The sequence below is a fragment of the Camellia sinensis genome, chromosome 3 (assembly GCF_055761805.1).
Source record: "Camellia sinensis isolate YWXY chromosome 3, ASM5576180v1, whole genome shotgun sequence".
Lineage (NCBI taxonomy): Eukaryota > Viridiplantae > Streptophyta > Magnoliopsida > Ericales > Theaceae > Camellia > Camellia sinensis.
Genome location: NC_138963.1, coordinates 206,077,313 through 206,089,976, shown reverse-complemented (window position 1 = coordinate 206,089,976; position 12,664 = coordinate 206,077,313).

Genomic DNA, 12,664 nt, shown 5'->3' with positions numbered 1-12,664 from the left:
GGAAACCGGACTCCAAACGAGCAAAAATGGCCTACGAGCACGAAACGTAGCCTACGGCCATTGAGAGATGATCTACGAGACCTCTCCCTCCCTTCGGGAAGAGAAAACAAAGAAAATAGAGCCTGGTTCGCAAATCGAGGTAAAGCATGAAAGAGTCCGGAAGTCCGGAGGCAAGGCTCGCAGCCGAGACTCTGAAACCTCTGAATGAGCACGATATGCATCATCACCAAGCGCTCAATCGGTGACGTCTGAGTCTTAAGGTCGGTCAAAAATGGGGTGTCTACAGTTGCCCCTCTTTGACAGAACTCGAAAGTCAAGAAGTGACGGGATTGAATGTCAAAGCCCAGAGACGACCCATTTTTTACAAGGCCGAAGACTTAGACAAACATACAAAATAACAAAGATGTGCCCACAGGCATGCCCGCAGGCAGGGGGCAAGATGCAAAATGATATGCAGGAAGATTTTGATAATTGGACTTATACGCTACGCGAAGCCGGTTTGAAAATTGGACTTATACGCTACGCGAAGCCGGTTTGATAATTGGACATATACGCTACGCGAAGCCGGTTTCATAATTGGACATATACGCTACGCGAAGCCGGTTTGAAAATTGGACTTATACACTATGCGATGCCGGTTTGAAAATTGGACTTATACGCTACGCGAAGCCGGTTTGATAATTGGACTTATACGCTACGCGAAGCCGGTTTGATAATTGAGGATTCATGCAATGCACTGTAATGTAGTGGCTAAAATGCAATGTAATAGCTAAGAGGTAAAGGTACCTTACAGGGGCAATTGGTAATGACTTACCTCATGCTGCTGGGGATCTTTCGCTTCTCCTTGGTTGAACCGCAGGTACTACTTTTCTCCCTGACTATGGTCACAGTTTTCCCTATTCTCCAACAGGGTGACAGACTAGGTTGGTTAAGTATCCAGAATTGAGGCGCATACACATGCTATCTCAATCTATGGGGCTGCCATACAGATTTCAAGCCGAGGATATACCTCTGGGTATTTAAACCAGACTTTAGTCTCGGAAATCCCGAACCTTTGTGTTCTAGGCAAGAGCCATTTGAACTCTAGTTTCCACCGTCTCAGTTGATCTCCTAGGAACTCACTGCTAACATAGGCAGGTGGCTATACCAAACCACTGGAAGTCGTTCGGGCATGACAAACACCAAAGGAATTACACCTTTAGAGGATTTAAGGTCTCTTAGACCGGGAGTGCACAAGATAGTGCGAAGAAATGCAAGTAAAATGAAAGTACGATGCGCAAAACAGCGTGAATGATGATGCAGGATTTAAGGTCTCCTTAGACCAGGCGATAAAACAGATATGGTGCAATGGATGTAATAGATGTGATGCAATAGATAATCGATGCAACAGAGAGTACAATAGATGCAAAATGGTAACATACTCCAACCACGTTGGAGTCGTGAGTGGAGGAAGAATATAGAAGATTAATCAGGAGCGCGCTCCATGCATCCTAAGATAAATTCCAGACACGCTGAAATCGTGTGAGGAAGGGGACAAAGAGAGAAACATAGGGACTTATCCCAGTGTTTCGGAATGGTATAAGCATTGGAACGTATTCTGAACACTTTTAACCGATGGGGGAGAAACATAGGGACGTATCCCGGTGTTTCAGAATGGTGTGAGCATTGGAACGTATTCCGAACACTTTTAACCGAAGAGGGAGAAACCTAGGGATGTATCCCGGTGTTTCGGAATGGTGTGAGCATTGGAACGTATTCCGAACACTTTTAACCGAAGAGGGAGAAACATAAGGACGTATGTTTCAGAATGGTGTGAGTATTGGAACGTATTCCGAACACTTTTAATCGAAGAGGGAGAAACATAGGGACGTATCCCGGTGTTTCAGAATGGTGTAAGTATTGGAACGTATTCCGAACACTTTTAACCGAAGAGGGAGAAACATAGGGACGTATCCCGGTGTTTCAGAATGGTGTGAGCATTGGAACGTATTCCGAACACTTTTAACCGAAGAGGGAGAAACATAGGGACGTATCCCGGTGTTTCAGAATGGTGTGAGCATTGGAACGTATTCCGAACACTTTTAACCGAAGAGGGAGAAACATAGGGACGTATCTCGGTGTTTCAGAATGGTGGAGAAACATAGGGACGTATCCCGGTGTTTCAGAATGGTTTGAGTATTGGAACGTATTCCGAACGCTTTTAACCGAAGAGGGAGAAACATAGGGACGTATCCCGGTGTTTCAGAATGGTGTGAGTATTGGAATGTATTCCGAACACTTTTAACCGAAGAAGGCGAAACATAGGGATGTATCCCGGTGTTTCAGAATGGTGTGAGCATTGGAACGTATTCCAAATGCTCTTAACCAGAGAAGGTCTAACCCGTCGCACGCGCGAGGAGAAAGAATGATAATTGCAAGTGAAAAGGTGCATAACAATGCAAGTAATGAGCGTGACAATGCTAGATAGATGTGCAAAATCAATGTAATGAATGAGCGTAACAATGCTAGTGAAGTGGGTGCATAACAATACAATTGGAATGTGCATCACAATGCAAGTGGAACGTGCGTAACCATGCAATTGGAACGTACATCACAATGCAAGTGGAACGTGTGTGACAACGCATATTTGAAACAAAATGCCGAATAAGGGAATACAAGCCTTAACAAGACCAAATCCAAACGCGACCTCCGATTTACCTCTCGAAGGGGTTTGTAACACACTCCGCCTGAAAAGGGGACACCCTGTTTATATTGGCGAGAGATAACATCTGCTGCTGCTTTAATTGCCATTCTGACTTGAAGCAGGCTTAAGATTGGAGTAGAGGCACACTCATTCTTCGGGGCACTGACAAGGCCTGAAGAGGTGCATCCGGAGTACAATCGCGGGATTTGCTGAAGGTGAGACACACTCAGATGCTTAGGTTTTCCCTCTTTTCTTTTGCTTTGCAGTCCGGAACCTATATAGCTTTAGATAGATCCTGATTTTACTGTTCTCACATGACCTGGGTTGAACCCTGTAGTTTTCGAAAGAACAAATTCCCTTTTTTCCACAAATGTGGAGAATGGCACAGCACTCTGAGCACACAACAAATCATTTTTTGAAATTGAGAAAATGAGTTCTCGACCAGGTATTGAGCCTACGACTGAACACAGCGAAAAGGACTCAACAATGAAAAACAAAAGGTAAACAACCTAAACACATCGAGACACGCTCGGAACGACTCAAATCCAGAATTGAGACAAACAAAACAAAAGACACGACACACAGACGTGTTACCAAGACGAGAGACCTCTCAGTTCGCGAGGAGCCAGTTTCTCCGGGTATTGTTTCCCACCCTTTCTTATTTGTGATTCTCACATCACTCGGCCCTCAGGCTCGGCTTTTCTCACAAAACCCTTTTCCTCACTTTTTCTCTCAGCGCACATCTCTCTATTCTTTAATCTCTCATTTTTTATCCCTCCCCTGGGTGGTTGATGGATAAATAAGAATTTGCGGGCTCTTGCCCCTAGCATTCTGCCAGATTCTCTTTTTTCTGCGCACAGCTAGTGAATTCCTCCCACAGAGGAATTGCGCTACAACTGGGTGTGTAGCAAATCTGCAGCTGACATCGGCTGTCGATGCTCTGCCGGGGAGTTTGGATGTGGTTAGATCTGCCCAGATGAGGGAGTGGGATATCTTGATCCATTCCAGTTCGTGCTTTGCACTTGGCTTGATACCTCGCTGCTTGGAGGATGTTGAGAGCTTTCAGCCCTTTTCTGCTAACTTCAGTTGTGCCCTCTTCTGGCGAATACGATGCCCTTTCTGGCAAGTAGAGTGCCATTTCTGGCAAATGCATTGACAACGAGGAAAAGACAGGAAACCTGACTCAACTGTGCCCCTAGTTCATCAATTTGACCATTTTTTGTTTTGACTTTCTAAAACAAGTTTGATCAAAATGAGAGTTAGATTAACGCGTTTGTTCGATTTTCTGATTTGAAATCATGCAAGTTAGGCTGTGAGCATTGAAAATTTTCCCTTTTTGGGGTCCAAGAAATGGTCCAGGTTTGGAAAAATGGGATAATTTTTGAGAGAAAATTAGTCAACTTCATTAAAAATTCTCAAAAACTATTTTTGCAAACGACCACTGCTCAACGAGCACGGAACCCGCTCTTGAGATGCACAACTTCAGATTCGAAGGAAAATTGCCCCTTGCTTGAGGGGAACTGCATGGCAACGGAAAGTTGCCCCTTGTTTGAACGGCACCACGGCGCATTGAATGGCAACGGAAAGTTGCCCCTTGTTTGGACGGCACCGCAGCGCATTGTAGGCAATCCTCAGAGTGACGAGCACAACCAAATCCTCAGATATAGAGAAGACAAAGATGACCAGAACCATCGCATGGACACAATCGAATTGTTTTACGGCTGGACTTCAGAATGAAGTTGCCTACGTATCCCAAAGATGGGAATCAAGCCTTACGTAGTTCGGAGTTAAGGTACACTCGGGTATTAACCTCTCCTTTTTATGCTCTAACTTTTGCCAAGGCGCCTGTTACGGGTTTTCGACCTTACGAGCTTTGTTCTTCTTTCCTTTTTCAATTCTTTTCATTTTTTTTCGTCTTTTCTTTTCTTTTTTTTCTCTTCTTCATTTCTTTTTTGATTTTCTTTTTTTGTTCTTTTCTTTTTTTTGTTCTTTTTGTTCTTTTTTTTTTCTTGTTCTAACTTTTGCCTGGGTCACCCTTCCGGGTTTTTGGCCCAGCGAGCCTCTCAAGGGTAAAAGTGTAGCTTTGTCCATGTCAAATGGTTTTGAGATCCTGAAGTCGTCTGAATCCAGGAGAATGGCTATTATTTGCTAACGAAGTAGAAGTCCATCCAATGTTGGCTGAATTTGGCCCTAGTGTTGTGGATAGGAACTCGGCTATCCATCAGCAATACTTTCTTCTTTCCTCCCTTCTGGGATTTGGCATTCTTGCCGATCTTCATTGACTTGCGGAATGATCCACCTTTGGCTCTTCAAGCTGTCTGACATTTTTTGCCCCTAGTTTGAAGGGTGCTTCTGACCTAGCATCGCAAGCTTCTTTTGATGACATCTGGTCTTCTTGATCTGACTTCCTTGCCTCTTGTTCGAGGGCTGCTTTGAATCTGGCCACACAGGCCTCACATTGTAGTTGACCGTTGAACGTTCTGAATTCGAGTTCAAGGTTTTGAAAGCAAAGGGGTTGAGTCTCGAGGCTGAGAGCGATCCTAAGTTGCACAATCTCAAGAGCGATTCCACACAGGTCTTCGCAGGACCGCACAAAACATTTTTTGAAATCTTTTAAGAAAGCGACCAGTCGCTCGCGCTGAAGACAGTGTAGAACCAATCTGGATCAAGCCAGGATCCTTCTCAGTAGTCACACTAACAAGCATGATTTCATTCATTAAGGGCTTAGCACGCCTCTCTTTCACTCAATTGATCAAAATTTTGCAAAACCCGAGAAATTCCTTCCTCTTTGTTTTCACCGCAGTGTTCAAAAAGTTTTGGAAAACTTAGGTCGATGCAATGAATTCAAGGCACATAAAAGACACAGCTTCTACTCAGATACTGCCATCTCATTTGGAATTTCTGGTACAACTGGCACACGGCAGAAGCAAATACGAGAGCATGAAAATCAATGCTGTTTCATTCATATCTGCTGGCGTTACTGGCTCCAAGGCAGAAATAGACTCAAAACAAAACGAAAAGACAAACACAAAACAAAATGGTGACGCCCAAGGTAACACCCCCGGGAATCACCAGACTCCTATACAACAAGACTGACTCGATACAACAAGACAAACCCAAAACAAAAGAGACTGACTCAAAACAAAAAGACAGACTCAAAAACAAAACAACAAGACTGACCCAATATCTAAGTCAGAATGTAGAAAAACCAGCATTCACAAATGCTCAAAACAGTACGTGCCATACACCATATCTGAAATAAACTGAACGCCACCCGTAGGTGGTTCATCCCTCGATCACATCACATTATCCCCTACAAGTTCACTGATCAAGTGCCGATAGACTTTGCAGGACCTGGTGCAGGGATGACCCCGTTGTCAAACAGATCTTGTACATCATGGCGCAGACGAAAGTAGTTGTCGGTAGTATGGTCGGTTTGCTGATGGTACGCGCAGTATTGGGTAGCATCATGTGTAGCCGGAAGAGGGTTCGGGAGAGGCCGAGGCTCAAGGGGTTTGAGATGGCCTTGTCCAATAAGGATTTGGAGAGCTTTGGACAAAGGCATATAGAGGGCATGGAAGACCCTCCGACCTCAGGGTTGGTACTTCAAGGTTTGTGGATTTTTGCTGGGCGCACCAGCAGAGGGATTAGCAGGTGCTAGCCTGGTATGCTGATCTCCTCCGAGTGCAGGATTATAGCCGAAAGGAACATTTCTGATACAACGACCCTTCTCCCGGCTTGCCCTTTGATTCAAACTGCCCCCAACTTGAGTGGCGAAAATGTCGTCCACAGTTTTTGCAACAACTGCGAGCACTTGCTCTTTGTTCAATCCCTCGGCTTTCATAGGGATCCATGTCCGCCCCCATCTTGTTCCTTCCACTCGCCTCCACTTTGCCAAGGGATTGGCATTCCTCAAATACAGCCCGTTCCAAGATTGGGGAGCCTTTTGACATGAACTCCCTGGTATGTGATGTGGTTAATGACGGAGCCGATGTCCCGGAGGCCAAATCTATCACAGTTCTTTGAAGATCTTCGATCATTCTCTTTAGCTCAGAAGTAGTGGGCTCACGGGTTTGAGATGATTGGGGTTCAAGTGCATCCATCGTGCTTAAGCCCATGTTTTCCAGGATAAACATCTCGGGTTTGAGTGTATGGATTGGGGTGTATACACTGGGGTTATAGGTGGGTGGTAGTGTATGGCTGAGGTTGAGATGTGGATGAGGTACTTGGTCCTTGGGGTTTTGAGGTGGAACTATTGTCCGGTTGTCAATGAGATTCTGGATCTCATGACGAAGGCGGTAGTAACCATCGGTGCCATGGCCGCGCTGTTGATGATATACACAGTATTTGCTGGGGTTATGTCTGGCAGGGAGTGGATTTGGCAAAGGTTGAGAATTAAGGGGTTTGAGATGCCCTCTTTCCATCAGAACTTTGAATGCGCTGGTTAGGCTCATATGGAGGGGGGTGAAAAATCTACCCTGAGCTCGGGCTGGGCTGGCTATTTGTAGGCTGGCCTTGGCAAAAGGGTCGGCTATGGCGACTGTGTTGACTTTAGCAGGTTTGGAAATACTGCTACTGCTAGCATTGGTACTCTCGACCGGGAGCCTTACAGCAACCTTGGTGGACCAATCCTCAATGTCGTGAATGGAGTTAAGGCCCTGTGCCCTTTTGAATTGCTTCTCAAGGTTCACAATTTTCACTGCAGTCGGATTGAATTCATTAGCATCAGAGAGACGAAGCCTCTCAGTAGGCTACACCAGGGTTGTGAAAACTCGAGCTTGAGTCAACCTTTCTCGGGGATCTGGACCCTACAAATCTTCAGCTGGTAGAAGTGGGTCAAAGTTTGGCTGGGGTCCCGAAGCTTCATACGAAACAGATGCCCCAGATGGGCGTTGCGTTTCAGCACTGGTCTTATCCTGCATTGCAGTTCCCTGATTTAACGTTACTATCATGGCCACAAATTCTTTTGAACCCTGTGCCATCACGGGTCTACTGATGATGTGACTGATGACTGTCGGATCAGATGAACAAAATGAACCTATATGGCCCTCCTTTGCCTTACCTCAGTGAAGGAACACTAATTTGCCCTTGAACTGAATTTCCGACCTGACAAAGTCTATCAGCACGGATCCAATGTACCCGGGGGATATCAGAGCCTTCTGAAGCTATAGTTCCAGGACTACCTAGCAAAAGAGAAAACGAACAGCACCTCAGCTTAACTTCACCAAAACAGATACGAGTGTAGCAGGATGACTGTGTCCTCTACTGAATTCTGCCCCCAAAATTCAGCCTCAAATCTGATACCCTCAGGTAAACTGAATCCCAAAATACTGAACTGGTGCCCGCAGGCCTGATGCCCAAACTTGCAAACTGATACATGCATTCCTGTAGAGACGCACTCTAAAAGCACATAACAGATAAGTGAGAGCCAAAACACCCCTATGTTGGGGTAGGGCTTCCCTGTCCTATTTTGTCAGGAGCTAGGGTTTCACTATGCACGCAGCGGTTTCAAACAACCTATAAACGGGTAAGCAACCTGTCCTAGTTTGGAATGGTCACTATGGATCCGAATATGCACTAGGTCGAATGGTCAAAAAGGGTGCCCCAGTGAAATCGGGGTTTGTGTTCCCATACAGGCACAGCCCACAACCGGTCAGCCTTATGGTCATGCCTTGACAAGACAAGCCTCCGGCAAACCGTTCAGGAATAGCAGATGGCAAACACGGTGTCCTAGGCGCACCAATGCAAATGCAATGCAAAGAAACACATAAGTGTAGTCAAAACAAGATATCATGAGTTCGAGTCAAGTTCTCTAAATACCCAGTAGAGTCGCCAGAAACTGTAGACGTCCCCGAACGCCGTGGGAGGAACGAGTCCCCCGTTCCGTTCGATATTGGGCTCACTATAGTTCAGGACTCTAAAATTGTCACGGTTCTAAATCTGAACCAAAGAGTCCAAATTCGACAAATCGTTTTGAGAAAACAGATTTTAAAAGAAGTGCCAAACATGGACTGCTTTGCCAGATACAGAGTTGCCACCTAAATATTTTATTTTGGAAAATTTAGGAAACCCTGACTCGTTGCCTAAGGCCACGTGTCCGTCATCACCAAAGTTGCCTCGGCTCGGGAACTTGGGTACGATTGGGGAAGGTCACTTCGTGAGCACCCGCGCTCGCCCGATCAAAGATCGGCCTCTACTAACCATGATATCTATTTTTGAAAACATTATGCGTTCTTATTCCGGTTATTAGCCTAGATTTACTATGTGATGCGCACAACATACAAGTATAGACTGGATCGCCTGAATTGGAACAAAACATTTCATGTTTGTTTATTTGAAAATGGTTTGATGGTGCTACCCGTAAGTAGGCTAAGACGTGGATTTGCCACCCTCGGGTGGGCTTAGAAAAACATGATTTTGCCACTATCTAGTGGGCTTGAAACACACATTTGATGAATTGTTCCAATTCAAATAACCCAACCTTCACCCACAGGCATTCAGGCAGTTATAACACATAAGTATATAGCCTCATGGTAAGCATGCTATTCATGGCAGTCACTCACACGCATGCAAGGATGCTAAAACATAAAACTTACCGAGTACTCCAAGCCAAAATAGAAGCTAGGTTAGAAATCCATGCATGATCCTAATTATACGGAAATGCCTAATGCAACACATGCAAAAATGCAACTATAGCATGCTCGGCAATTCTAAACATGGCATATGAAATGCTACAGCTAGCATGTATTCAACTTGGAATTGAAAATACGATGCAGTTAGTATGATGCGCCGAGCCCGGTGCATGCAAAACAGATGAATGAATGCAAACATGCTATCATACTGTATGCTAATATAAACATGCCCTAATCTAACCATCATAAGCGGGTAAATAAAAGGGAGAAAGACGTGGGGTTGGAAGACATACATCACACACACGGACACTTATTACAACATTGCCCTCGCGCAGAGGGTCCGAATAAATAATATACAGTCCCAAATAATTACAGTCCAAATAATTACAAAATCCTAATTAATTAACAAATTAAACTAGGTAAGCTGTAAACTAGCATGCAAGCTAGGGACTGCGTCGACGCTGCTTCGGGTGATGAATGATGTATGCTCGGGTTGCCTTGTGCGGAGAATCCCTTGCGATGCCCCGGTTTGCCTCTGTTTGCAATTGTTCTTGGGATGCGTGCCAAGCTCCGGAAGGCTGCTGACTCTTGATTTGTTGTAATAGAGAGCAAGAAAGGGGCATGGCAAAGTATTTTCATATATGTATGCATGACTACCCTTCAAGGAGTGTAGTCCTCGATCCTCGTGCCACTAATCACGCATATCGATGCATAATGGCCGAGGAGTCGAATTGCACGACTAAATATGAAATGAATGCACATATAAAAATAACAAAACCTAAACTCCATCATGGATAATCTGGAGTGTCGGTGACTGGGAATTGAGACACGTTCTGTCACTCGAAGTACGAAACGTCCCTCGTTTCCCGTGCTCGGGCTAACTCCTATCCCAAACACAATGTAGTATGCATGACATGCATGAATGCAACTACGATACAACCTAACATGCACAATGCTATGAAATGGCATGCACGATGCACGAGGTAACATGGCATACACAATGCGCTAACATACAACCTAGCATACACAATGCTATGAAATGAAATGGCATACACAATGCACAATGGACTTACACCAATATGAGTGGACCTCAGCCACACTTACATCAGTAGCCATACGATGAAAATCAGACACTCGAGATGCGTGCACGCATGCACGCAAACCGAGGACCGATCCTAAGGCACAAATGCCACTCTAACAAGACATGGCAAGGCATGGAATATGGCATACTAGCATGCAAATTTCAGTAGCAAAACATGATGCGAAATGATCCCAAAACACGGAAACATGGCACCCGATGCATAGAATGGCCCCGAAACATGAAATTAGGTACATGGAATGACCTATGGCTATGCAAAGCATGCATTATTTGAACATGAAGTGTGAAGACAAAATCAAGACAGTCTCAAAAAAAGAATATTTACAGTTTTAATCAAGGCCAAACAATGGACACAAATAGGACTAAGCTAGCATGCAAAAATGGCCCCGTAAGAGAGGTAATGAAGCAAGTAGCAGCTTCTGGCCCTGAATGGCCAAGATCCCTTCAACAAAGTTGAAGAGGGACTCAAAATGAATCACTTTACAGCTTACAACAAGCCACGGATCTAAACACAAATAGGCCTAAAACATTGTGCAAGAAATGAGCCGAAAGGGAGACAAAGAAGCAAGTGATGGTTTCTGACCTCAAATAGAGGAGGGCCCTTCAACAAAGTTTAAGAGGGGCCCAAAACATGGTATTTTATAGTTTATGATCAAACCCAAAAAAGTGCACATGCAAGCCTAAAATACTATGCAAAATAAGGCCTAAAAAGAGGTTTAAACACAAAGAGCAAAAAGGGAGCTTCAAACAGCAAAAGACCCTTGATAAAACATGAAGAAGGGGTCAAAATAAGACTATTTACAGTTCGGACCAGAGCCTAAAAATACAAGAAAAAGGGGCTAACAAAACATGCAAAAATAAGGCCAAAAGAGGGATAAAGAGGCAAGTGACAAAAGGAAGCCTCTAACAGTAAATATCCCTTCAACAATGTTGAAGAAGGGCTCCAAATAAGCCACTGTACAGTTTATAACCAAGCTCAAAACAGTTTAAAAATAGGCCTAAAATACTATGCAAGAAATAGGCATACAAGAGAGGTAAAGAAGCAAGTGTAAAAAGGAAGCCTCAAACAGGGAGAGGCCCTTAAAAAAACATGAAAAGGAGCTCAAAATAATTCTATTTTCAGTTAGGGTCGGAGCCCAAATATGCAAGCAGGAGGAGCTAATATATTGAGCAAAATAAAGCACAAAAGAAGGAGAATGAAGACTCACCCTTGTAGACCAAGCTCCAGCAGCTCTTGGCTTGAGGAAAGGTGCTCCTAAGCTCTGGAAAACCAGCTCCAAGTGTTGGAAAGGATGGTGGTGGTGTGGTGCTATGTGATGGTGTAGAAACGGGTGTGGGATTTAGGGTTTTGGAGCTTGGAATAGAGAGAGAGAGAGAGAGAGAGAGAGAGAGAGATAATGCAAGAGGCTTAGAGCAAATTTTGTAACCCTTTGTAGCTGATGGAATGGCCTGGATATATAGGCAAAAGTGTGGGAAAAAAGGGGGGGGGAAATGAATTCAAGTTTTCACCCAAAAGTGCAGCCCTTCGGATACACAATCTAGGGGGAAACAAAATACATATTTGTAATGTACCTGGAGAGAGGGTCAAGGTCGGCTGCTTATCTAGGATTTAGGTGGCCAGTCGGCCTTCCCCATGGCAGGTCGGCCAAGGGTCAAAAGGGTCAATGACGATTAATGGCTGGCCATGCCAAAAAGAGGGCGTCTCATGTGTGCACAACACAACCATGTGATCAAAAACTGGAGAAAGTAAACCAGGAGAGAGAAAAGCCCACGTTTTGGAGGGGTTCAAAAGAGTCAACCACAATTAATGGCCGGCCATATGATATTGGTGACCTCCCAGATGTGTACAACACAAATATGTGGTTTAGGGCTGGAAAAAGTGGCCTTAGGGTGGTCAACATTAGCTTTCAAGTGAGAAAAACGGGCGATGGAGGGCGATGGAGGAATAAAACTGGTTGTCAGAACAATTGCTGGCCTCCCACCCTTCTACGACCTTCCTAACAATGAAACAGAGGTCCCTGCCAAAAATGAACTCAAACCGATGCAAAATGGAGGTTCGGGGGCCGAAACGCGCAGCCTGGGGCCCCGAAAACTGACTGTTAGGCACCGAAAGTGGTGTTCGACCACGAAGTTGATTTTTCGAGCCACAGTGTCCCTCAAAAGGGAGCAAATAAGATGCATGCAAAAAACCGGAGCAAAGGAGGTGGTTAAGCAGTCCCGAACCGAGACACACGGCCAACGGCTCCGAAA